The sequence below is a fragment of the Pleuronectes platessa genome, chromosome 2 (genome assembly GCF_947347685.1).
Source record: "Pleuronectes platessa chromosome 2, fPlePla1.1, whole genome shotgun sequence".
Lineage (NCBI taxonomy): Eukaryota > Metazoa > Chordata > Actinopteri > Pleuronectiformes > Pleuronectidae > Pleuronectes > Pleuronectes platessa.
In genome coordinates, this window is record NC_070627.1 from 8,995,418 (window position 1) to 9,019,205 (window position 23,788).

At 40.7% G+C, this 23,788-nt stretch overlaps 1 protein-coding gene and 2 long non-coding RNA genes across 3 annotated transcripts in view; 2 read left to right on the top strand and 1 right to left on the bottom strand.

Annotated features, from left to right (window-relative positions):
• The window catches only part of LOC128425019 (potassium voltage-gated channel subfamily D member 3-like), a 77,113-nt gene that overhangs the window by 32,803 nt on the left and 20,522 nt on the right, over positions 1–23,788 (top strand). The gene's annotated exons all lie outside the window — the stretch shown is intronic.
• LOC128425048 (uncharacterized) lies at positions 12,968–14,576 on the top strand. Its single transcript, XR_008333086.1, has 4 exons — positions 12,968–13,086; positions 13,493–13,675; positions 14,295–14,381; positions 14,509–14,576. It is a non-coding gene; the product is annotated as an uncharacterized LOC128425048 (long non-coding RNA).
• Positions 15,060–17,863, bottom strand: LOC128425040 (uncharacterized). Its single transcript, XR_008333084.1, has 4 exons — positions 17,745–17,863; positions 16,450–17,338; positions 15,543–16,322; positions 15,060–15,308 (listed from the first exon to the last, which is right to left on the bottom strand). It is a non-coding gene; the product is annotated as an uncharacterized LOC128425040 (long non-coding RNA).

Sequence of the window (23,788 nt, forward strand, 5' to 3'; positions counted from 1 at the left end):
GTAGAATTGAATTCTGCGAGGAGATAGGCAGGTAAGAAAAAAGTTTATTTCCCCTGTGACTTTTTGCTCCGTTGTACAGTGTGTCCTGAGATTAATTTCTGTTTCCTCGGTATGTAACATAAATAAATTATTTAATTGTTCATACTCTGTTTCCTTACTAGAGCCATGAACTCAGTGTTTCACTTTGCTGTTTTTTTTTTTTTTCAACCTGCCCAACGGAGACAGAGAGGAGAGAGAGAGAAAGAGCTAAGTGGTTGGATGTAATTTGTGGGATCTGCGATACCTCTGCTCGCTCTGTTTGATTGTGGTAAACAAACGTCTCTTTCAGTCAGTGACAGCTGGACACCAAAGACACCCCCAGACAAAAAAACATAGGTGATTTTGTAAATAACAGGGCCCTGTTGTAGGTGAATTGCATCGAGGACCTGTGAGTGGTGGCAAAGGTTGAGTTATTTGATTTTGGTGGTAACCACTCGCTACTCAATTGAGCACAAAAGAACAAACTTAAAGTTCAAATGCTTTCATTGGATGTCGAAGCCTGTGTGCCGAGTACTTTGTATTGTATCACCACTGACTGAGATGCCTTTTTTTGTGCATTTGCTGAAAAGCAATTTTCCACTTGTGAAAAGCTACATTTAGAAAAATCTTACCTCAACTAACATTTGGGTCGTAGATAATGATGAATTCCCCACTTTGGTCCACACTGAATTATCTCTACAACAATTGGATGCATTTTGTACAGACATTCATGGTCCCTAGATGATAAATCTTGCCGGCTTTAGGGATTATCCTGAGTCTCCGTTAGCTGCAGATATTTATGATCACAGAGGATGTATCCTTGGGATTTTGATGATCCCCTGACTTCTCTGTCATAACTACCATATGGTTAATTTTGGGAGATTATCTGAACAATTAATGGATGGACAGTCTCTGGTAAACCCTTGACACTCATTTTCCAAAGAAATACCCAGAAAATTAGACATTAACCAATTGCAGTAGTAAACTACTTTCTGTTTGGTGCTAATCAAATCATTTTAGAAAGCTAAACTCAGTTGTTAAACACAGTCAACGTTGTACAAGTTAGTGGGTTAGCACCTTTTGTTGAAACGTATATTAATGAGGCTCAATAAACCTTTTAGTTCAAGGCACCTATGTGTCCCAGTACAGTCTCATTGAGCTGCCAGAGTACATGAAACTTTTGTAAGAGATGTATTACCCTCATATTCAGGTTTGTAATTTTAATTAGTGGTAGTACTTGAAATGGTTTACATCCTCTAAGGTTCTCTCTAAGGTCCCCCCCGCCCCAAGATTAAGCCTAGTCTGCTCTGATTGGCCAGCGGGGCCCTCGATAATGATTGGTCAACTGCTTCCAGCCCGTCGGCCTCTGCTATCACTTTACCTGTTTTAGCGGGTTTGTAAGACTGTGTGTGTGTTACGCAAACATGGGCTACGTTCTTATTACATAAAATAAGAAACCTACAACACACTAGAGTAAAGTTTGATGAAAGAAGCTTTTGTGAAAACACAGAGAAACTGGGAGCTGGTTGTGTAAAGCTTTTCTGCTGATGGTAGGTAGAGGTCTCTGCAAGGCACAAAGCTGTTGTGTGCTCTCTCACCAGCCTCTACGAGATGAAAGCGGGGGGATGATGGAAGAGACGTGAAGTGGGGTGAAGCAGGCAGCATCAGAGGAATCGATAACATTATATTTCAGACCATTTTCTTTTATTAATATCTTCAGTCGGACAGGGACATACATAATACACCTGCAGCCTTTTCCCTTTTTTTGTCTTGAGCTGTTTTCAGACATATAAGGCGGTTTGCCTTTGATACGAACACAAGGGGTCTCTGCACAGACACGTTCACAACAGCAACAAATCAAATCATCACGGAGATCAAATGTTTTTGTTTACAGCAGATCGACGTTGGCCCTTATCACCACAAAGTCTCTTGTCTTCTATGTGTATTGCTCCGCCGTTTCATCATGAGATATGTGTTTCAGCGTGGTGGATCTCCTGCTTTGTTCTCACATTGGCTCCTTCCGGACTTTCTGCTGACTATAAAATCGGGCTAGGGGGTCATTGGGCGTTCAAACATTCAGCCCCTGTGGAGAAACAATAACATGTGGGTTTTCATACATACTGTAACATGCTTGTAGTTTGTTTCGGCTGATCGCCTGACGCATCCTGCTACTATAGAGCTGACTTTTTTTTCAGCCTTTCATTTAGAATCAGCTCCCTTCCAGTTCCCATACCCTTCGGAATCTCGCCTCTTCTCAAGAGACATTCTCTATCACTTCAAAAAAGTGAATCTCTCTCTCTCAGAACTATAGATTTAGCCTTTAGGCTGTCTCTGAGGTGTTCATCCCATCCATAGTTGAATGCCAAATATCGAGGGTGTAGGTTTTCATATTCTTACCTCATCCTCGAGATCATCTACATGGGACCGTTGCAGTGTGAGTACATTACATTACATGTCATTTGGCTGACGCTTTTGTCCGAAGCGACTTACAATTAGTACACTCAACATTCATGAAGGGCCATTTAGGGGTTCAGTATCTTGCCAAGGACACTTCGGCATGCAGATGGGAGAGAGTGGGGCTTGAACCGGCAACCTTCTTGTTGGAGAACCACCACTCTAACCACTAGGCCACACCGACCTGTAAACTGGTGCAGTGGTGTTCCTTTGCTTTAAAAGTAACGGTCTGCAGATATATATAGTTGTTTAACATCATTGGTCATCATAGTGCATTTGAGATGGGAAACTTTTAGTTTTTTGTTTTAACGACCTTGAAAATCAACCTTGTTTTTGCATATGTTGCCATGGAGCTGCCGCTGTCAGTCAACAGTTGCATAGAGCAGAGTTGTGTTGTTCAATAGACATAGAGAGAAAACACTTAATAGAACATTAAAGATGGCGATGGTATGACACATATCCCGTCCTTCCCCCAATGGTCTTGCTAAAAGTCAAATGAGACAAATGAGCACATGTGTAGTATCAGATAACCTGTGGGTGAAAAGCCCTGCAGTTTAGAAGTGTCCAGTATTATACAGTTAATTTTCACAATTTTGAGTTTCATCCAGGTTCATGTTGGCAGACTCTCTTGTGTGAACCCACTTACAACCTCAAAATAACCAGAGTGAGTATTGAGGTACATAAATGGAAACAAAGCATCTTCTTGTTAAATTTCATAGACTTTCGTTATCCAACAACATCCACAAAATGTTGTTGTGTCAAAACAGTGCTCTGAAGGAGAATACAAACTACACACAGATAGGAAGGTGCAGTGGTAGTTCTTGTGCAACCTTCAGATTTTCTTTGTGCTTTTGTTGGATGATTAATTGAAGTACAACAGCACAGTGGAAGTCTGAATGAACGTGCAGCTCTGTTCACAATAACACAAGTGAAATCATCAGGCAGGGCATCAAGCTCTTCATCGTTTCTGGCTCTCACATACATTTGTATGCTTCATCCTGTTTGTAGCTGCATCTTCTTGCCTGAATACCTCCAGGTGTCCAAAGCCTAACAGCCGCCTGCAAATACATCATGATGTGTGACCTCTACATGATGACATTATTGGATATAATCAGTGTGAAGCTCTGTGAGTATGACTCACATTTGCACAGGTTTCACATATACTGGTCTGTGTATGTACACATATCATGTTGTTGTGTACTGTATCTGTTGAGCCGTGGGTTGTGCTGAGTGACAGAGCTCATTTAGAATGTTTGCAGACATCTCCTGTCATGCTCCATGATGCTGTTTGCTTCTGATACTATTTTTTTGACCTGTCACAGTCAGTGGTGTGTCTCCACCGGGGAATCCACATGTGGTAATTTGGTCTGATCGGATCCTTTGAGGAAACCAGTTGTCCTGTGCAATGATAAATTTGTTTACATGTGTATGTGCTTCATCTGAAATGGGCATGTACTGATTTTGAAGTTCAATCAGATGTGTTTAAACATGACTACATGTATTGCGTAGGGTTTCCCACATGTCATTCGGCACAGGTGAGACTTTCAGAGCTCATGGGATAAACATTACATGAACAACAATAGAATGGCGCCCAGTGGAGCACATACATCCACCAAGGGACCACACTATCTTAAAGAAAGTGATAGAAAAAGCCTGGACCCGACCCTTCGGTAGGATCTGCACTAGAATGTAATGTTTGTTCCATCCTTCCACTAAGTTTCTTGTGTTTTCAAGATTCAGAAGATTTTGTATATTTCTGTAAATAAACAAATATATAAGAGATTTAAAACATTTAAATACACGTTGATAGAAGAGGAACTACTTCGGGATCACAAAAATATTTGACCTGTCTAGATTTATTCTTACATATTTATAACTTGGGCCAATCACTGCAAGGTGTAGCTGATAGAACGGATTGTTGTTATTTCCCATTAATTGTGATCTCTTGGTATTTTCTGTTCAAAATAACTTACTGTTTTTAGTGTTATATTTGCACTTTGGTCTTGTCAATTTTCATCAGTATCTGCCGTATTTTTAGCTGTGCCAACATTTGCATGGTAATAAACCTCAAATTACTGTGCCGACGTGTGTTTCTGAAGTTGACCAACAGCGAGGTCTAGACAAGTCCATCAGTTCTTTTTCAGATAATCTAAAATATTGTTTCATTTTGCTCTCATACCTTCATAGGCTTGTCTGTTTTCATGCTGACCAGAACAGGATAACTTGAATGGATGTTAACATGCTCATATTAGATACATATATCAAAGCATGTCAGCAGTAAAGGCTATCGGCAAATAAAACTCTATATTCAAGGTATCCAGTATTAGGAGACAGGTATATAACGTGAAACCAGAAAGGCTAAACCATCTTTTTGTGTCAGATCTACATCTTCTCTCCCTGATGGGTTGATCACATTTCTATCACACAACGTTTGCTTGCAGTTGGAGGGATTGAAGAGTGGAAATGAAAAGCTGAGAGACAAATTCAAGAGATTTGCTGAAAATCACAGGGACACCAACTGAAAACCCACTGTGTTGATTTCGGCTGTTCAGTCAAAATTGAGTTCTAGGACGCGCTTATCATGTATGGCTAAGCAAAGAAAGGAGATTGACCAGTATGTAGATAACAATAAAACTGATTTTCCTAATGGCAAAAAAAAAAAATCCCTGCATTATTACCCTCATAGAAAATGTCACATGTAATTTATTCTGCGACTGCCAGGTCGCTTGGGGAAGCTTTGCTGCCTCATATTTAAAACCTATCACAGCTGAACAGATGTTAGCCCCGGGAAATGGGAGAGTGAACACTGTGTGGTGGTAATGGTGATAGTCTTGGAATTACATGAACATACGCCTTAAACTGACATAACAAAATGCTTGTCAGGGGTGTAGTCGCTCACCCTGCCTCACATGTAGCTGGCTAAAGTAACTGATATGACATGTCTTTGTGTCACTTATCTCCCCTGACATCACACTCTGAGCAGATTTCTTTCACCTGTGCCTTCAAGTATAACACTCAATGTGTAAAACAGATCAATGAGACCTTCAATCCCTCTCACACTGACAAACGTATTGTTTCATTAAGCCTGAAGCCTTGAGGACACTACATTCTCAATCTGGCTTTTGGAAATTGTTAGTTGAAGATTTAAATCTCCCAGTTGAATATAACCCTGCTCAAATTTAAAAAGAGACTGTGTTGTAGTTAAAGGTATAGCAGATGTTACATTTCCATTTAAATAATTCCATATGTTTACCTATTTAATTCAAGATTTAAATTGATTTATTTACATTATCCAGATCATCTCCCTCATAAAAAATAAGAAGTGAACAACAATAACTAATATTTAAAATGGTTTTAAAACCAATGTTGAAAGAAGTTTAATCCCATTCATATTCACAAATCACTTGGTTAGTTGCATTTAAAGGGCTTTTTTTGTAAATCCATTTCAGTCCAGACCAATGCGACTGATTTTCACGGTGTGAGAGTGTGTGTGTTTATGGGGGAGGGGCTTGCAGGTGGAAGTGGGAGGGGGGGCCAGTCCATTTATGAGCCTGATCGCTTGGAGGAAAAAGCTGTTAAGCTGGATCTGGAGCAGATGCTCCTGTACCCCTGCTTATCCCCGGAGGCAGGCAGGGAAACAGGCCGAGAGAAGGCTGATGAGGGTTCCTGATTATGGCAGTGGCTCTGTGGATTCAGCGTTGCTGGTATAGCTCCATCAGGAAGGGGAGAGGGGCACCAATGATCTTGCTGCTGTCTTCACTATCCGATTGAGCTGGTGTTGTTCACAGATTGTGAACCGGGAGGTCAGGTTGTAGAATAGGATGCTTTCAATGGTGCCGCTGTAGAAAGTGGGGATTACTGTGTTTAATCCTGATCTTTACCACTGATTGTCCACACTGTCATCACAAGTCATCAGTTCAGACACTTCAGACACCAGAGATATATAATTACACTATTAGTACTTATTACTGCGTGAATAACACATTGCTCATTAGTTTTTAGTTCAGATGTTAAAACTTATGTCTGCCTTCACTCATATTTCTAGGGCAGAGTCACTTCTCAGTATTATACATTACAATTCAACAGCACCACAGAGAGCTGTGTGCAGAATGATCAGAAAGTTAAATCAAACCTCTCCAAAGTAATTTATGTAAGTGATATAATGTGAGTGGAGTTTTTTTGTATGATACTGTATTAGTTTAGCTTGGTAATGAAATGGCAATTGAGTTCATTCATTCTTTGAGTCAAACTGTTATTTATACTCAAGACATTTGTTGAGTTTACCCTCATTTATGACAATTAGGAACAATAAGGAAGAGCGTTGAAGGCTCAATCCTGAACAGTTCTCTGCCTTTATTGCCAGACTTCTTTCTCGCTACCCGTCATCATATTCCCCTCAGCTGAACCCATGCTGACAGACCTCGTGGAATATAGAGCTGACTCTGAAGTTTCGTACTACAACGTTTTGGTTTGTAACGCTGCTGCCTCCCTATCAGTCTCCGGCACAGCGTTTTATTCTGGATGAGCAAGAAGCCAGATGTTTAAAAAGAGTGACGCAGACACTCGCCTGCTGATTGGGTCTTTGTTTGGTCTCTGAGAAAAGAAGATGGTCTCTGCATTTACTGAATACCATTCTCTGATATCATCACACATACTTGGTTAACACAGTTTCCCCCGATTGTGATCTATCTGTGTGACATCCAGACTGGTGTATGTTGGCAACAAATACATTATTTTAAGTGCCCTGTGCATCAACAGATGGCAGTAAATGTTAGACCCTGCCCAGACCAGTGGTTTAAAAAAACCACCACCATACGGAACAATAGGGAGTCGTTTTTCTGGCCACCTGATGAATGCACGTCCAATAACTCTCTTTTCTGGTCTCAACAACTCCTGAGGGAAATTCCCTGGCTCTACAACTAAATGCTCAACTTCTTTAAATCTTTCTTGCTGCTGTTTGCTGCTGAGCAGGTACTGTGGGGAAATGGAAACTGTAGCAGGGAACGGCGAGAGAGAATTGTAATAGAAACCTTGCAGCTTAAACAGCTTAAAAATGAGTTGAATCTAAAGGTCAGTAAGATTTGGTTAATAAATCTCTGTAAGTTCATCATTATGACTGAGCCCTTTCACGTCGTCACATTATTCTCACTTTGACATTTGATTCATTGTTGCTTAAACACAGATGATAGCCACTTTAGAGTTCTCAAATTAAAGCTTTTATGCTCTGTATATTATGTTTTTTATCGATTATAATAATAACTTCATTTGTATGGCACTTTTCAATACAAGTTACAAAGTGCTTAACAGCAAACTATATGAAACTAATAAAAAAATCATAATTATAAAGATACAGATAATAAAAGCAACAGACATCACATGATAAAAGCTTTTTATAAAGAGTGTTTATGAAAGTGGGGGGAAAAGCTGGATCCGTACTCTTTATTGAATCTGATCCAAAAGTGCCAGAGTTCTTCCCTGACCCAAGCTTTGAAGAAAATCCGTTCTGTAGTTTTTGTGTGAATCCGGTTGACGGACAAGCAAACAAGCTGCGATGAAAACATAACCTGTTTGGTGGAGGAAAAAAATTATTCCACCTTTTCCTTCATGTTGAAAAACAATTATGCGGAGAGAGGAGGCCCTGTGTTGCTGTGTTATAAATTTTTTTTCCATCTTGGTATGAATTTCATCAGCCCGAGGCCATGGTTTACTGAACCAACCAGTGAAACACAGCGCCAGCAACTCAGACTTCTTAAAGCAAGAACATCTGAGGAGAGAAAGCTGTGACTGCTGTGATTGAGCTGTGTGGATGCCCATGGCTGCTCTAATGTCTTTATTAATCCCCAGTGATGGGGAAAAAAGGAATTGGTTCCTTAATTTGTGTTCATCTTCTGTCTAATGACACACACACACACACACACACACACACACACACACGAACTGCCCAAATATCTCATTCTATTTAAGTTGCCAGACCAAATTTAGAATATGTGTCTTATTCTGGCCCAAAAATGTATTTAGTCATTTTCTATGTTGTTTGAAGTGAACCAGTTCTCCGATATTCAACAGAAAAGCACTGAAATGCTAAATATCTTGGAAACTATGTTCAAAGTCGACTTTATGATGAAATTTCAAGCAATATTTTTGGTGCATATTTGACCCCTGTGGAGGAAACACACTCAGTAATATTTTTTGCATTCATGCCTGATAAAGTAATGCTTCTGTTTCCCGACTCCGCTCCTCTTGCAGCATTAGCAAGCCCAGAGGCCAGATGTGTTTATAACACGTCTGTTCAGTGTGTTGCCTTCCAGTTTTATTAAACTCCTCTGGAACCGTGTGTGAATACAAATTTCCCGAGGTAGGGATTTCTTTTGTATAAAGCTGAAGTTTGTTGTGCTGTTCAGGCACGTAGCTCTTAGTTCTTTATTGTTCTTTATTCTAATTAGTTTTCTCCAAACAGCTTATGCAGTTATTATTTAATTAGATTATCTCTCAGTTTTCTTTTTTTAATTAAAATGTAAATAATCTGAATTTTGTTGTGGAGTGCAAGAGAGGACGATTCTGTCGGCAAGTTCTGGGCTTTTTCTTTCAATGTATTTATAAGCTTCTCTGTTGTATTTCTGTCCAATTACATTTTTACAAGAGATAAATTGACGCTTGGTCCCTGTCCACTCTTGGCAGTCGTCCCTCAACAAGATGATTTGTTGAACCTCGCCCTACATTTACAGCAGAGTCACAGAGCGGGGATGAAACACAGTGATAACACAGTTAACCTTTACCGCTGCTCTTTTTCTAGCAACGGAGCCACAGTTTCAGTCTTGGCTGAGCACAGAAATCAAATAAAATGAAGTACACACATTAATACATACTCGAGTGAGACAGTCTTTTGCTACTTACTTACCCGTTAACCATGGCAGTGACCTTTCGATTTATGACTGCAGCAATTTGGATCATTTTACAACACAAGAACTTCTGTCAAGACTCAACTGTTTCCAACAAACCTCATTGACATAAAATGTAAAATTTCCTGGTTTGACTTTAGTGAGATTGTGAATTCAAAGTATAAATTCAATAGTAACAAATACTATATATATATTAAGGTTGTTGTATCTACTTATGGTGGAAACATTGCAGAAGTTAACGCATTAGTAATCAGTGAAAACAAATCGGACCAGGAAACTTTAGTAGGCCTTCAAATTGAAGTCCCTCAAATGAAAAGAGAAAATACATCGCTTAGGGTCGACATAATTTGTCTTCGCTTTTCAAATTCACCAATTGCTGTTTACAATTCCCCTTTTTAAGTTTCATGACCTACATGGTGGTTGAAATTGCCAAATAATTACCCCCCCCCCCCCGACGTTCAAGGATACATCTCAGGCCACTTACCCGTCTACCTGCTGCATCACAAACACCACATCTCCCCCTTCCCCATCCTCTATCTCTTTATGTGGACTCCTGAAGTGGGATGGCTCTCCTCTCGAGTGATACAACAGTAGCTCCTTGGGTCTCCTGAGCCTCTCAGGCAGCCTACTTTCTCCGATAACCTACTTAGACGGCTTTTTTAAAAGGATCCCAAAGAAAGTTCCTTCATTTCTTTTCTCATCTCACGTTCTCAAGATGGAGAGACAGCTGATTCGTGGCTGGATGGGAGGACGGCCCTACTGTAAGTGAAGGTGGACACGTGGCGGAGCAGTTGTCTGATTGGACAGTAGGACTGTTAATGCACAAAGTGGAATCTGTTTACTATGAAGCTTGTCAGCACAGAGTTCTGTAACAGAGGTGTGAATTGAAGGTAATTGTGAGAATTTGCTTTGTGGAAGAAGATCAGCGTGTTGCCTCATTTTGCTCTTAGTAGTCAATAATCTGAATTTTCTAAATCTCATCTCTGTCTCATCTTCCAATAAGAAAATAAATAACTTCCTGTGGTGTCTGAATCTGGGCATTTTAACACATTTCCATTTGAACTAATATGTGTGATTTCTCCTGCTCCTTTTAGTCCATCAAGAAAAAATGGTTGAATGTTGAGGTTAAAGGTTTTTTATTCTTTCATTGGTTCGTTGAAGCGTCTTTAAAGACAAAATGTTGTTTTGAGTCTTCTCCAGAAGGGTGGCTGTAATCCAGTGAGCCACTCAGCACACGTCTTACTCACTGGTAATCAGCTGCGTCTGGTTGACCATCTGTGGTCGGTGTAGGTCCCACATCTCTGACTCAAATCATCTCATTCTTTATATCTTCTCTCCTGCCAGAGTCTGCTCTTTGAGTCGTCTGTTCAGTATCAGTCTTGTCGTGATGCAGCTCCAGTGGTTGACTGGCAGACGCCTCGTCCATGTTCAAAAATTGTTGTTTGGAAGAGAGGCTTGAAGATTCAATCGTGGAGTGCTGTAGCCATATAGACGGCCAGGGTGCGCCAAGCATCCTTTATCGTAAACTATTGATCGGTATAATGTTTTGATGAAACTTTTAGGGAATCTCTTTCCCGTTGATATTTGAATGGTTGTATAATAAAAGTATAATATACCTCGACTGACGCGAAGCCGTCAATTCGAAACACCAAACCTGTAAAAATACACCTTAACCAACCGCACAAATCCAACAAGACCCTCCAGTTGTATCTCTCTCCTTCTCCAGCTCTCTCACTCTCATCCTCATCCTCTAAAGCCCTGGGTGTCAATAAACTGCATTATTCAAACTCCTCTCTGCACCCAGAATGTAGCTGTAGCTGGAGACAGTAACACGCAGCAATCAATATTACAAGAGAGTTAACATCTTAATTGAATATTTTATTTACCAGCTGTATCTTATGTGGAGAATGATGGGATCAGGGGGGTTGTGCCAAATAAAATTAAATAAATACAACAAATCCCAGGCCTGACTCTACTTCTATCTAAAAAAACGAACTTCTCAACAAAATTGCTGAACCAAAACAAACTCAGGGGGCGGTGTCAACCAATAACTTAGTTTGTTTAGAAAAGAGCTGACTATATGTGTTGAAAAACGTAGACAACACCTCAAACTTGCCTCAAGCCATCAACCTTCCTCCACATACCTTTTAATATTCAGCAAAGCAGGACTTAAAGGGATAGCTCACCCAAAACTTTAAATTCACCAAATATCTACTCGCCACCTCTGGAGTAGTGGTCGAGTTCAGCGAGAACTCACAATACTCACGAGCCCTCGCAAGAACTGCAGCGGTAACTAGGAGGAGGATAACAGCAGACATTTATCTTAAAAAAACTTTTTGACTCTAATTTAAATGTCGGGGCTTTGGACACTCGGATGAAGCCAAGTGTTGTTTTTTGACGTTTGAAGAATTCGTCACAATTTACTTCAATTGTATTGAATTTGGCTGCAACACTGTTGTTACCCTTGAAATTTTAAAAGTGTTTTGTGACTCAAACCCTTCACCAACCCCTACATCAGCATAGTGGTGAGTAGATAATGAGACACGGATGGCAATCCAAAGTGGAGGTCAAAAAAGAAGGGGAGGAGCAGTATGGCCATGAGATCAATCCTGCTGATAGAACCTGTGGAGGAAGAGAGAAAGAGAAACAGGAGGACAAAGAAAACACTCTGCTCCTGCCTTGCACACAACACAAACTCTAATATATAATGCATTGGGCCAGGCTTGAAAAGACACACAGGCTACTGTATTGTAGAAATTCACCATCGGGATGTGATGGCAGCATATTTTAATTTCTTCCAGCGAGTGCTCAGAAATAAACGGAATGATGCTAAAATACTGGAAATCAAACACTACTAAAACATTTAATACTATAAAGTATCTGCATTGATTTATTTAGTAAGCTAATGATTCACTCTGACCACCTCTGTTGTCCACAGCTGCTTTACACTGTATGAAAAGCTCTGCCAGGTCATTACATCCCTGCAGTCATAAAAAGGTAGCGTGTGCCTCAGGCCTCAACCCAGTCTCATCAGAAAACGTTCAATGGCAACGTTGGTCCACTTGGAACGACGTTACCATCTCACAATCTGAGAGGCCAGATTGTGAGATGGTAACATTTAGTCCTCCCATTGTTTTGCATTGGCGTGTTCTCAGGTCACGTGACTCTCAAGCTCCCGTCTGCGGAGAGGAAAACATGGCGGAGATTCCTTGTTTTTTCAGATAAAAATATAATTTTGTAACTTAGTTTGGGCATAAAAATACATTCTGACACCATTTCTAGCGAGAAATGTGCTCTTTGCTTCCACAGTCTTCAGCCAGTTCGTGCTTATGATAAATATTTTAATAGTTATCACGCATGTTTTTATCGTTGCTATGACGGTTGCCATGCCACCACGGCGCAGCTTGGTGTTTAAATCACAGTCCCTGCGTGGTGTCCTTCAGTGATCGTGAATGTTATTCTTGTTATATAATAGTAATATTTGAGGCTAGATAACATCTCTAATGAGAAGGAACCTGCGAGACTGCTCATACCGAGGCCGGCCCGAGTGCGCGACCGGACCGAGTGCGCGAGCGGAGCGGACCGAGTGCGCGAGCGGACATGACGTGTGGCTGTCGTAAAAACCCTATTTGTAAACAACCAGTCCTTTTAACTCGGGGCTGCGTCATAAACACGGAGCGCTTGGAAGACCACGATGTCATCTTCCTTCTGTCAGGTAAGTAGTTTATTGTTTTTAAAGATCGTTACGATCTAGGTTTACAGTCCGAGTGCGGAGAGAGTCCGTCAATCCACACTATGGACGCTGTTCATCAGCTAATACGCCATTGTTAGCCACATGCTACAGCCCACCGTAGCCTGTGCTACCTGGGAGGTGAATACATGGTTGTTGAAAACCAGTTCAAGACGCTTAGCTCATCATTGAGGGACGCTACAATATAAATATAAACATGAATTTGATTTATGAATGCTTTAGATTAATAAGGAGTGTATTTGTCTACCATTACTCCACAATATCAGATCAATTTGGTTTAATGTATAGTATGCAATATGACAATGTTTTCATGTTATGGAGTTGCGATTCATTTTATAAAACAATTGCTATGTTCTGTTTTTTAATCAAGGAGGATCAAAGTGAAGCTACAGGAGTTTCATTAAAGTCAACAACTTGGACCGAACGGTTTGTTTTGCTTGATGAAGAGCAGGAAGGGCAGCCTGGAGAGAAAGAGAAGCCGGGTTGAGCCCACTACCATCATCCATGTACCACAAGGAAGATGAGGGAGAGAAATGATCCTACCATTAAAGAGGTACTTTTAAGTTACATACCAGAAAAAACATTTTATATAATTTGCCAAATATACATTTTTATTAAATCCCCAAAGTACGCTTGCTGAAATACAAGTTAATATCACACTGAAAGAATTTTGATCAATCATGCTTCCCTGCTGTGATTGTTTAACTGGGAAAACAACTTTTTCCACAGGAAGGCAAGTAAATTTAAGGAATACATGTGCAAAGTTTTCCTCTGTTATGTATAATGATGACCCCCATCAAACATAACGTTAGCAATCTTTACACCTTTTAATTTATACTGATTATTTCTGTCTACATGTGTGAATTTGCCTTCATTAGTTTCAGAAAAGAGCGATGATGTATCGGTCAGTGGGCGGCAGCACGAGACTCCGCAAACTAGTCTGTAAGCAAAGCAGACGAAGGCATCGAGGTTGCGGCCTGCCATCATTGTTATTTTGCTTAAGGGACTGAATATGTTTCATGCAGAAATATTAGCATTTCCCTTATATCTACCAAAACTGCTTGTTTCACAGACTGCAGTTTTGTTTTGATCCGATGTGGTGTGCAAATACAACCGTATCTGCAATGGGTTGTGGGGCATTAACATTTGTAACTCTAATTTTGTTTTGACAGACTGTGAAAAGAACGTTGAGAACATCACCACTCTACAGGAAGACACAGTCCAGTAATGGGTGTCAGAAGTTCAGTAGTGAACGACAGGTACTGTGGAAAAATGTGTGTCATTGTTGTACAATGTCCTTTGACTCTGTTTAAACAAGGTTAACACAAAAAGGTTTGATTGTAAAGTGATATTGGTATGAATTCATGTTATTCTCCTCTTCACAAGAAACAAACAATCCAAATTACCTGCAGAAAGCCCTTGATGGACGCTTCAGCTGCATCGTCAGACTGGCCAGACAGCAAGATGCCAACTTTAATGCCAATTTATTTGTGTTGATTTCTTTAATGTTAAGAATGTTTCTCATAAGACCTTATCAGATGCATTGTGAAACATCTGGGTCACCTAATTTTAATGTAAACAAGAGGGTGAACTCTTGACTAATGACTAATTTTGCACTGAAACACAAACTTGATGTTACACATCTTAAACAATGATATGGGTGTCCCTAGACAACCAGACCTGTGTGATTTGCTGTGACTATAAATGACTGGAACCTCAGATAAAGAAAGTTATTTTCTGACTTCCATAACTGAGGCATTCTCTACAGAATGTAATGTGCCCATTCTACTTCAGATCCATTGGATCATTGTTTGTTTATGTTGCTTAAAGAAGAGCATTCACTGCTTTAATGTAATCAGCATCTTATCTGCCAATATCATGGTGTAGAAGTGCAAGGAAATACCAATATGTTATGATCAATGTCATTTATTGTGCACAAACATTATATTAAGGCATCTGCTGGAAATGATATGATCAACAATTCTCATGCAAAAAATACTTTAAAAACTACACAAATAGTGTTTTGGAGAGGGGGGTTTCAGAGGGAGGGGGCAGCTCTGGAGAAAGGTCTGTCAATCCAGGTCTGCTGCTTGGTGTGATGGAGACATGAGGTTAGCATCAGGAGCGGAGGCTGCAGGAGGGACCATGGAGCTGAGGCACACCTGTACTGCTTCTCTTGAGAAGAACTGAAGGACACACAAACAAACCATAGTGTTAAATTATGAAGATGGTTCCCTCTGATTTTTTTTTTAAACATAAACGTCAGACAGGCCACTAAAAACTAAAAATGCTGAAGCTAACAGCTACCACACAGCAAGCTAATGCCTTCCTAAGGCTGCCAGGGAGTAGCATGAGTAGCCTTGTAGCAAGAGAGTGTAGCTAATCACAGCCCTCACAGTTCTTCATCAGTGGAGAAGTACCTCGCCATGTTTTCATCTTCAGAGGAGTCATCCAAAGACTGTGCTGCTGTTCCAGAATATGTCAGGACCGCTGCAGCCTGCTGGGCTTGAACTCTGAGCACGCAGAGTAGGCCCTCACGTCCCCTCTCAGTAAATGCATCAGTACTGCCTGAGAATATATGATAAAAAACAAAACGTCTCAATAGTGCGTTTGTGTGTATGTATACATACACACATACAGGGCTTTCTTTTCTACAGAAATATTTTTCCTGAGTTGATGACTCTGCTTATTGCCATCTAGAATGTGAAACCAAATATATTTTTTGGTGTACCCATACAAGATGTCCAATGTAACACCAATAAAATCCAATCTACTACACTACGGTTTTAATGCCTCTGCAATAGCGAGTCGCCGGAGGCATAACTGCATGTTTTCGGATTGTCTAACTTTGTATTTGTCTTAAAGTAAAAAGGTCAAGGCCACACTGACCTCATCTTATGGTTTCAGTTGTCAAGAGATACAGTGTCATTTATATGAGAGAAAATATGTAGAAATATGTAGACGGACACTGCACTGGTTAGCGGAGTCATACAACGCAGTGCGGTAATTCTAGTGTAGTTTTTTTGTAATAAATGGGTTATCTATTTTTACAATCTACAAAAAGTTATCTATACATTTGGTCACAGAATGTTACACAAATAAATTGGCATTAAAGTTGGCATCTTGCTGTCTGGCCAGTCTGACGATGCAGCTGAAGCGTCCATCAAGGGCTTTCTGCAGGTAATTTGGATTGTTTGTTTCTTGTGAAGAGGAGAATAACATGAATTCATACCAATATCACTTTACAATCAAACCTTTTTGTGTTAACCTTGTTTAAACAGAGTCAAAGGACATTGTACAACAATGACACACATTTTTCCACAGTACCTGTCGTTCACTACTGAACTTCTGACACCCATTACTGGACTGTGTCTTCCTGTAGAGTGGTGATGTTCTCAACGTTCTTATCACAGTCTGTCAAAACAAAATTAGAGTTACAAATGTTAATGCCCCACAACCCATTGCAGATACGGTTGTATTTGCACACCACATCGGATCAAAACAAAACTGCAGTCTGTGAAACAAGCAGTTTTGGTAGATATAAGGGAAATGCTAATATTTCTGCATGAAACATATTCAGTCCCTTAAGCAAAATAACAATGATGGCAGGCCGCAACCTCGATGCCTTCGTCTGCTTTGCTTACAGACTAGTTTGCGGAGTCTCGTGCTGCCGCCCACTGACCGATACATCATCGCTCTTTTCTGAAACTAATGAAGGCAAATTCACACATGTAGACAGAAATAATCAGTATAAATTAAAAGGTGTAAAGATTGCTAACGTTATGTTTGATGGGGGTCATCATTATACATAACAGAGGAAAACTTTGCACATGTATTCCTTAAATTTACTTGCCTTCCTGTGGAAAAAGTTGTTTTCCCAGTTAAACAATCACAGCAGGGAAGCATGATTGATCAAAATTCTTTCAGTGTGATATTAACTTGTATTTCAGCAAGCGTACTTTGGGGATTTAATAAAAATGTATATTTGGCAAATTATATAAAATGTTTTTTCTGGTATGTAACTTAAAAGTACCTCTTTAATGGTAGGATCATTTCTCTCCCTCATCTTCCTTGTGGTACATGGATGATGGTAGTGGGCTCAACCCGGCTTCTCTTTCTCTCCAGGCTGCCCTTCCTGCTCTTCATCAAGCAAAACAAACCGTTCGGTCCAAGTTGTTGACTTTAATGAAACTCCTGTAGCTTCACTTTGATCCTCCTTGATTAAAAAACAGAACATAGCAATTGTTTTATAAAATGAATCGCAACTCCATAACATGAAAACATTGTCATATTGCATACTATACATTAAACCAAATTGATCTGATATTGTGGAGTAATGGTAGACAAATACACTCCTTATTAATCTAAAGCATTCATAAATCAAATTCATGTTTATATTTATATTGTAGCGTCCCTCAATGATGAGCTAAGCGTCTTGACCTGGTTTTCAACAACCATGTATTCACCTCCCAGGTAGCACAGGCTACGGTGGGCTGTAGCATATGGCTAACAATGGCGTATTAGCTGATGAACAGCGTCCATAGTGTGGATTGACGGACTCTCTCCGCACTCGGACTGTAAACCTAGATCGTAACGATCTTTAAAAACAATAAACTACTTACCTGACAGAAGGAAGATGACATCGTGGTCTTCCAAGCGCTCCGTGTTTATGACGCAGCCCCGAGTTAAAAGGACTGGTTGTTTACAAATAGGGTTTTTACGACAGCCACACGTCATGTCCGCTCGCGCACTCGGTCCGGTCGCGCACTCGGTCCGGTCCGCTCGCGCACTCGGTCCGGTCGCGCACTCGGGCCGGCCTCGGTATGACCAGACTCGCAGGATCCTTCTCATTAGAGATGTAATCTAGCCTCAAATATTACTATTATATAACAAGAATAACATTCACGATCACTGAAGGACACCACGCAGGGACTGTGATTTAAACACCAAGCTGCGCCGTGGTGGCATGGCAACCGTCATAGCAACGATAAAAACATGCGTGATAACTATTAAAATATTTATCATAAGCACGAACTGGCTGAAGACTGTGGAAGCAAAGAGCATATTTCTCGCTAGAAATGGTGTCAGAATGTATTTTTATGCCCAAACTAAGTTACAAAATTATATTTTTATCTGAAAAAACAGGGAATCTCCGCCATGTTTTCCTCTCCGCAGACGGGAGCTTGAGAGTCACGTGACCTGAGAACACGCCAATGCAAAACAATGGGAGGACTAAATGTTACCATCTCACAATCTGAGAGGCCAGATTGTGAGATGGTAACGTCGTTCCAAGTGGACCAACGTTGCCATTGAACGTTTTCTGATGAGACTGGGTTGCAGGCCTATGTGTCAGCTCTTACTCCCTGTTCACCATGAACCTTTTTCCAACTGTTTTTTAGTTTTTCAGAGCTAGTCCTGAAATGCCTCACAATGCTAAAAGTGTGGTATCAGATTTAATGTTTTTATGATTCACAAGCATCTGATTAACTCTTTGAAAGGATGTTGTCTGATGTGGACCCTCGAACAGATTTGGAGTTTTTCTCATCAGTAGACCAGGCAGCCCTGCTTTTGAAAGATAGACACTCTCCTTAAAGAATAAAGTGGATCCTAATCTGTCCACAACGTGATAGATCAAAAATAAATGTAAAGTTCTGTCACTGGCCCGGGCGGTTCAGTGACTGGTCGATCCGCTCGCTCTGGCCCAGGCGCCACCGCTCCAGCACTCAGTCACAGAATTACCAGATTAGCACATTAGGGTAGAACGGCACTTCCTGCTTATTAATTGACACCATTTCATTTCCATGCCACTGACACGACATGGGAGGCAAGTTCCCCAGTTACACCGCTAATTGTGTTCAATTCAATCACATCATGGCGGAGAAACTTCAAGTCTCACTGATCAAGAGCCTTGCAGCTCCTTCCACTAAATACACCCCTGTGACGCAGAGGAAGAGGAGGAAGAGGAGGAAGAGACGCAGAACTCAAGCAGAGATGAAAAACTAATTGGATGTGAGTTAAATCGTTGGCTGCAATTATGAATCTTCTTGTCCAACTTTAGATTCACCAGATGTCACAGGCTCTGCTGTTGGACGGTTTACAGGGAACATCAATAGAGTCCCAAATAACTCAGGTTTAGTACCTGATTTCAGGGACATATAAACGTGGAGAAAACAAAGCTGAGTGAGTTCACTCTAGTAGAGTATTTTCACTGTGAATCAGATTTCATACATAAATTATATTTTCATTGTTACCTACCTTCCCGCAGGAGGTTGTTTTCATCTGCGTTTGTTTCTCTGTTACTTTGCACGATGACACAAAAACTACTAGATGGATTCCCACGAAGTTGGGCGGATGGATGCTATATGGGTCAGGGATAAACTCTTTCAAATTTGGACCTGGATCAGGTAGCTGAGCCTAGATTCTTTTCACTTTCTTTAACATTGTGAGATAAGACACTTTTTTGTCAATTTATCAGAGAATAATTGATGGATCTTGAATTTAGGGGACTGGTGTATCCAAATAAAAAGTTGTATCATAAATACAGTTTCATCGACTGTTGGGTCTTGATGAAGGTTTGCACTCTCCCTGGGCCACACTGGAGGCCTGAGCGCTGCTTGTGCGTCGTGGAGCATCTTGCTTTTCATTTGAGTGCCTGTACTATCAGGTTAGAGCAGTCCCACAGCCCACTTGAGTCCTGCGTCTAAGGCACATCTCCAGCGTGTGAGTCATGCTGCTCTTAAAAAGCCTGGGTCTCAACTTTTTTCTCGGAGTAGAGCATGTGGATCATCTTTCACCACAATTTCAATGTTCAATACGTCACAAACAAGTATTTGCAATACCTCCTGCACCCGTTTCAAAGTACAAGCATTTTTGCGTTTCTGTTGATTGAATCCCCTCATTTGTTTTAATGAGGGTTTTATTGTTCTTGCAGGACCTGCAAATACATGTCTTCATAGCGTAGTGTCCTGGCATTTAGTTAAGTATTCCAGAGACCTAAGGAGATGTTCAGAATTTTTATAAACAATATTGTGCTATACCAAACCTAATCCTATCAAATCTTTGGCTACTGAGCCCTATGAGCTGAGACTTGTGTGGTGGATACTGCTGTGTGTCTTTGAATGGAATGTTTTTATACAAAGGAAACTCCGAACAGAGGCTCTGACTCATTCAGCTATGTAAAGAAGTTTTGCACAGAAAAGGATTTGAAGGATTTGTACTCAAACACACCTGATTAAAACGTTTGCAGAGTCTTTGCAAACATTTGCTCAGACTTTACCCAATGTTTCATCATTTCAAACATTTCAAACACATTGAATTATTGAGCCTTGATAATTCTGTCGACCATTCACATCGTACATATGGTACAACACTGTAAATCCTTTGTTAGGCGAGACTGTGATTTAGAACAAATCCTATTATCGAACGACACTGAACTTTATAGCTGTGTTTATAATTGAGTGTGACAACGTCTGCGTCCATAGGGAGGTTTAGCAGCTTTAATCTAGAGTTTTTATCACAATAAAAAACAAGTCGATACCCTCCTGTTGCCTTGCTCAGCAGTGATACTTGATTGTTCCCTGAATATTCTGCTGCCCCGGCACTTCACTGAGCTGCGGACGCTGCTACATCTCTGCAGCAGAGCCAGAGACAAATATGAATTTCCTGTCACATCCCTGATACAATGTGCTTCATTACTTCTGATGATTGTGCAGCTGAAATTGTCACTGAAGCTTGTTTGACAGCACAGAGAAAAAATCCATGAAGACGCCCGGGCAGCGTCGACAAACAAAGAACAAACAGCAACGATTCGGAGATGGAATCCATGATGGGGGGGGGGGGAATTGAAAATCGATGCAGCATTATACTGATATAACCACAAACTAATTACCTCGGCCAGGGTGGTGCTGTTTGTATGTTTCCGTCGTGTTTGTGTGTTTGCTTGTTTGTTTGTCAGCTGGATTACACGAAAACTACTTAATCGATTTTTACAGGAAACTTCTTTCCAAGAAAGAACCAATTAAATTTTGGAATGGATCCAGGATTTTTGTTTACACTTTCTTTAACATTGCGAGAACGGGACATTTTCACCAATTTCTCCAGTGAATAAGTCATGGACTTGATTTATATAAGGGACTGATATACATGGGTGTGTGAAATGTGGTGTGGATACAAATACAAATACGCGTTGAGCCAATTTAAATGTGGTTTCATAAGGGAAGTGTCGAGGTCTTGGTGGAGCTTGGTGCTCTGAGTTCCATTATCCTAAAGGTCTTTTGTCTGTGAGACCTTTTTTGCACACGACTGTCAGATTCGACCTGTTCAGGAGAAGTTCATTTTATTAATTATAGAATATCCATAGAGGTTTCAGCAGTTTTTCTATTATTCGTCTCACGTGCCTTTGACAGAACTGAACACGACCATGAGTGTTTTTTCAATGACCTATCGAAAATTGTGTCATTAGAACTGAGTACTTCCAGAAGACGGATGACCCCACAGTGTGTCTGAACCTGAACACATCAGAGCTGCTGCTGTTCATCTCACATAAAACTCTTCCTGTGTAAACACTCTCTTATGTTACCTGCTCGGTTCCATTTGTGGGAAACCTTTGTTCACAAAGAGTGAAAAGGAGCACTTTGGCCTGCATGGCTTAAACTCCTGCTGCTGCTAATGAGGAAATTATATCATTACAAAGTTCAGCCCGGTCAGTCGTCATAGTAAAGGAGGCACAGAGAGGAAAAGATATTACAGCTGCTGAAGTGGTGTCATCACTGAGCCGTACAGTCGCAGGAATAGAGGAGAAGTGTAATACAATATGAAGTCAGATGCCAAAACGTGTCAGCGAGGCAACAGATAACAAACGGATGAATGGGGGGGGGAGGTCGGGGTAATGTGACAGTCGCAGAGATGGATGAGAGAATTCATTCAGAGCTCCTGCATAAAAACCCTCAGGCGATCTCTGGTGTGTGAGAATTTTCCTAACAGCTTCTGAATTGTTCTGATGCCAAGTATTTATATATATATATAAATAAAATACTCTAAGCTGAATCCCTCCACCACCCCCCTACCCCCAGCAGAAAAACAAACAGTGTTGAATCAAGTTGGTTTTCAGAAACATCGGCGATTTTAAACGCCAAATATTTAATGAATCTAATTAGATTTAGGCATTTTATAATTCTCAAGACAAATAAGAGTTTGCAGGGGAATAAACAAACAGAAAATGAAGTCACATTCAGTTAACAGACTCAAATGAAAACATAAAAACTAATGGTGAGATAGAGTCAGACATGGTGGACATTATTGATTGAGCTGCTAATCCTTTACCATTATTTTAAAAGCATCACGTATATTATCTAAGACTGTTCTGCTTTATAAGGCTTCGTCTATTAGCAATAATCAACTCAACTAGCTGTGATTTCAAATCAGGTTGTTGTGTTAATGAAGGACAGTTTCTTTAAAATTCACAAACCAAACCATCAGCAGGAAACTGGCTGGGAAAACAAATGAATAACCCAGGAGAGGACAGTGACATTACCAGGCAGCATCTGTACACTGTAGCTGTGTGAATATTAAGTTGAGTTGAAAGTGTTAATCTTTATTTATTCAGGGGAAATTTTCCTGAGCACGTATTTGGTGGGGGGGGGGGGGGGGGGGGGGGGGGGGGGGGGGGGGGGGAGTGACCTAATTCACAGTTGTTTTTTTGTTTTCTGCTACTGTGCAGGTGTTGCTCTCTCATTCATCATCATTTGGCCGACAATGAACCTCAGTTGAACCGGGTTTTGTATTCATGCTTTTAGATAAACTAGCTGTTGTTTAGGTGTTTTTTCTGCAGCCATCTGTGGCAGACTGCTTTGCCCTTGATGTCGAGTCTCCTTGTTGCACTAGCGCTGCCTCTAATCCATACCGGAGCTCACAAAGGTCATGATGGATGGTGCTTTTTTTCCCAGTGGCAGCAGGTCACACAACCTAATATCCCATATCCCTCACATCCCAGCGCGTAATAACAGACATCAGGCTTTTGCTTTTCCTCCCGTTTAATCCCGTCCCAGCCTCCTCCCCCCCCCCCACCCCCCCTTTCCTGCCACATTCAGCAGAAAACAGGGGTGAGACTGTGTGTGTGGATGTCCAATACAGCAGCTTGTGAACCCTCGCAGTCCCGCGAGATAGATGGTCATGTCAGCCACTCCTCACGTTCACTTTCTCTGCAGATTGGTTTCTGTGTCGTCTCTGCACTGATGAGACAAGAGGAGAGTGTGTAAATGTGTGGTGATGGGTGAAGCAGTGCAGCCGCAGGGATGTGTTTGACCTGTGAACGCTGTTTAACCTGGAGGCAAAGAGAAGTGTATGTTTATGTCCATTAATTTGAAGTTCAGCCAGCAACTTTGCTATTGATTTTTAATCAGTGAAATGACTTGAAAATGCACAATAAATTTGTATGTGTAGTTTTCATACCATTTGAATTGCATCATTTTATTTTGCTATTGACTTTGTGTAATCTTTTCTTTGTGTTAGTAAAACAACAAACTAATAACTTACTATACAGGTCCAACTCTTTAATCAGCAGCTTTGTTCCCGTTTCATAGTGAAGCTGAATCAAAGCACGTTTCATCTCCACAAGCTGAGATCGGATTTCATGCTGCAATATTTTAAACATATCCAGTGAAAAAAA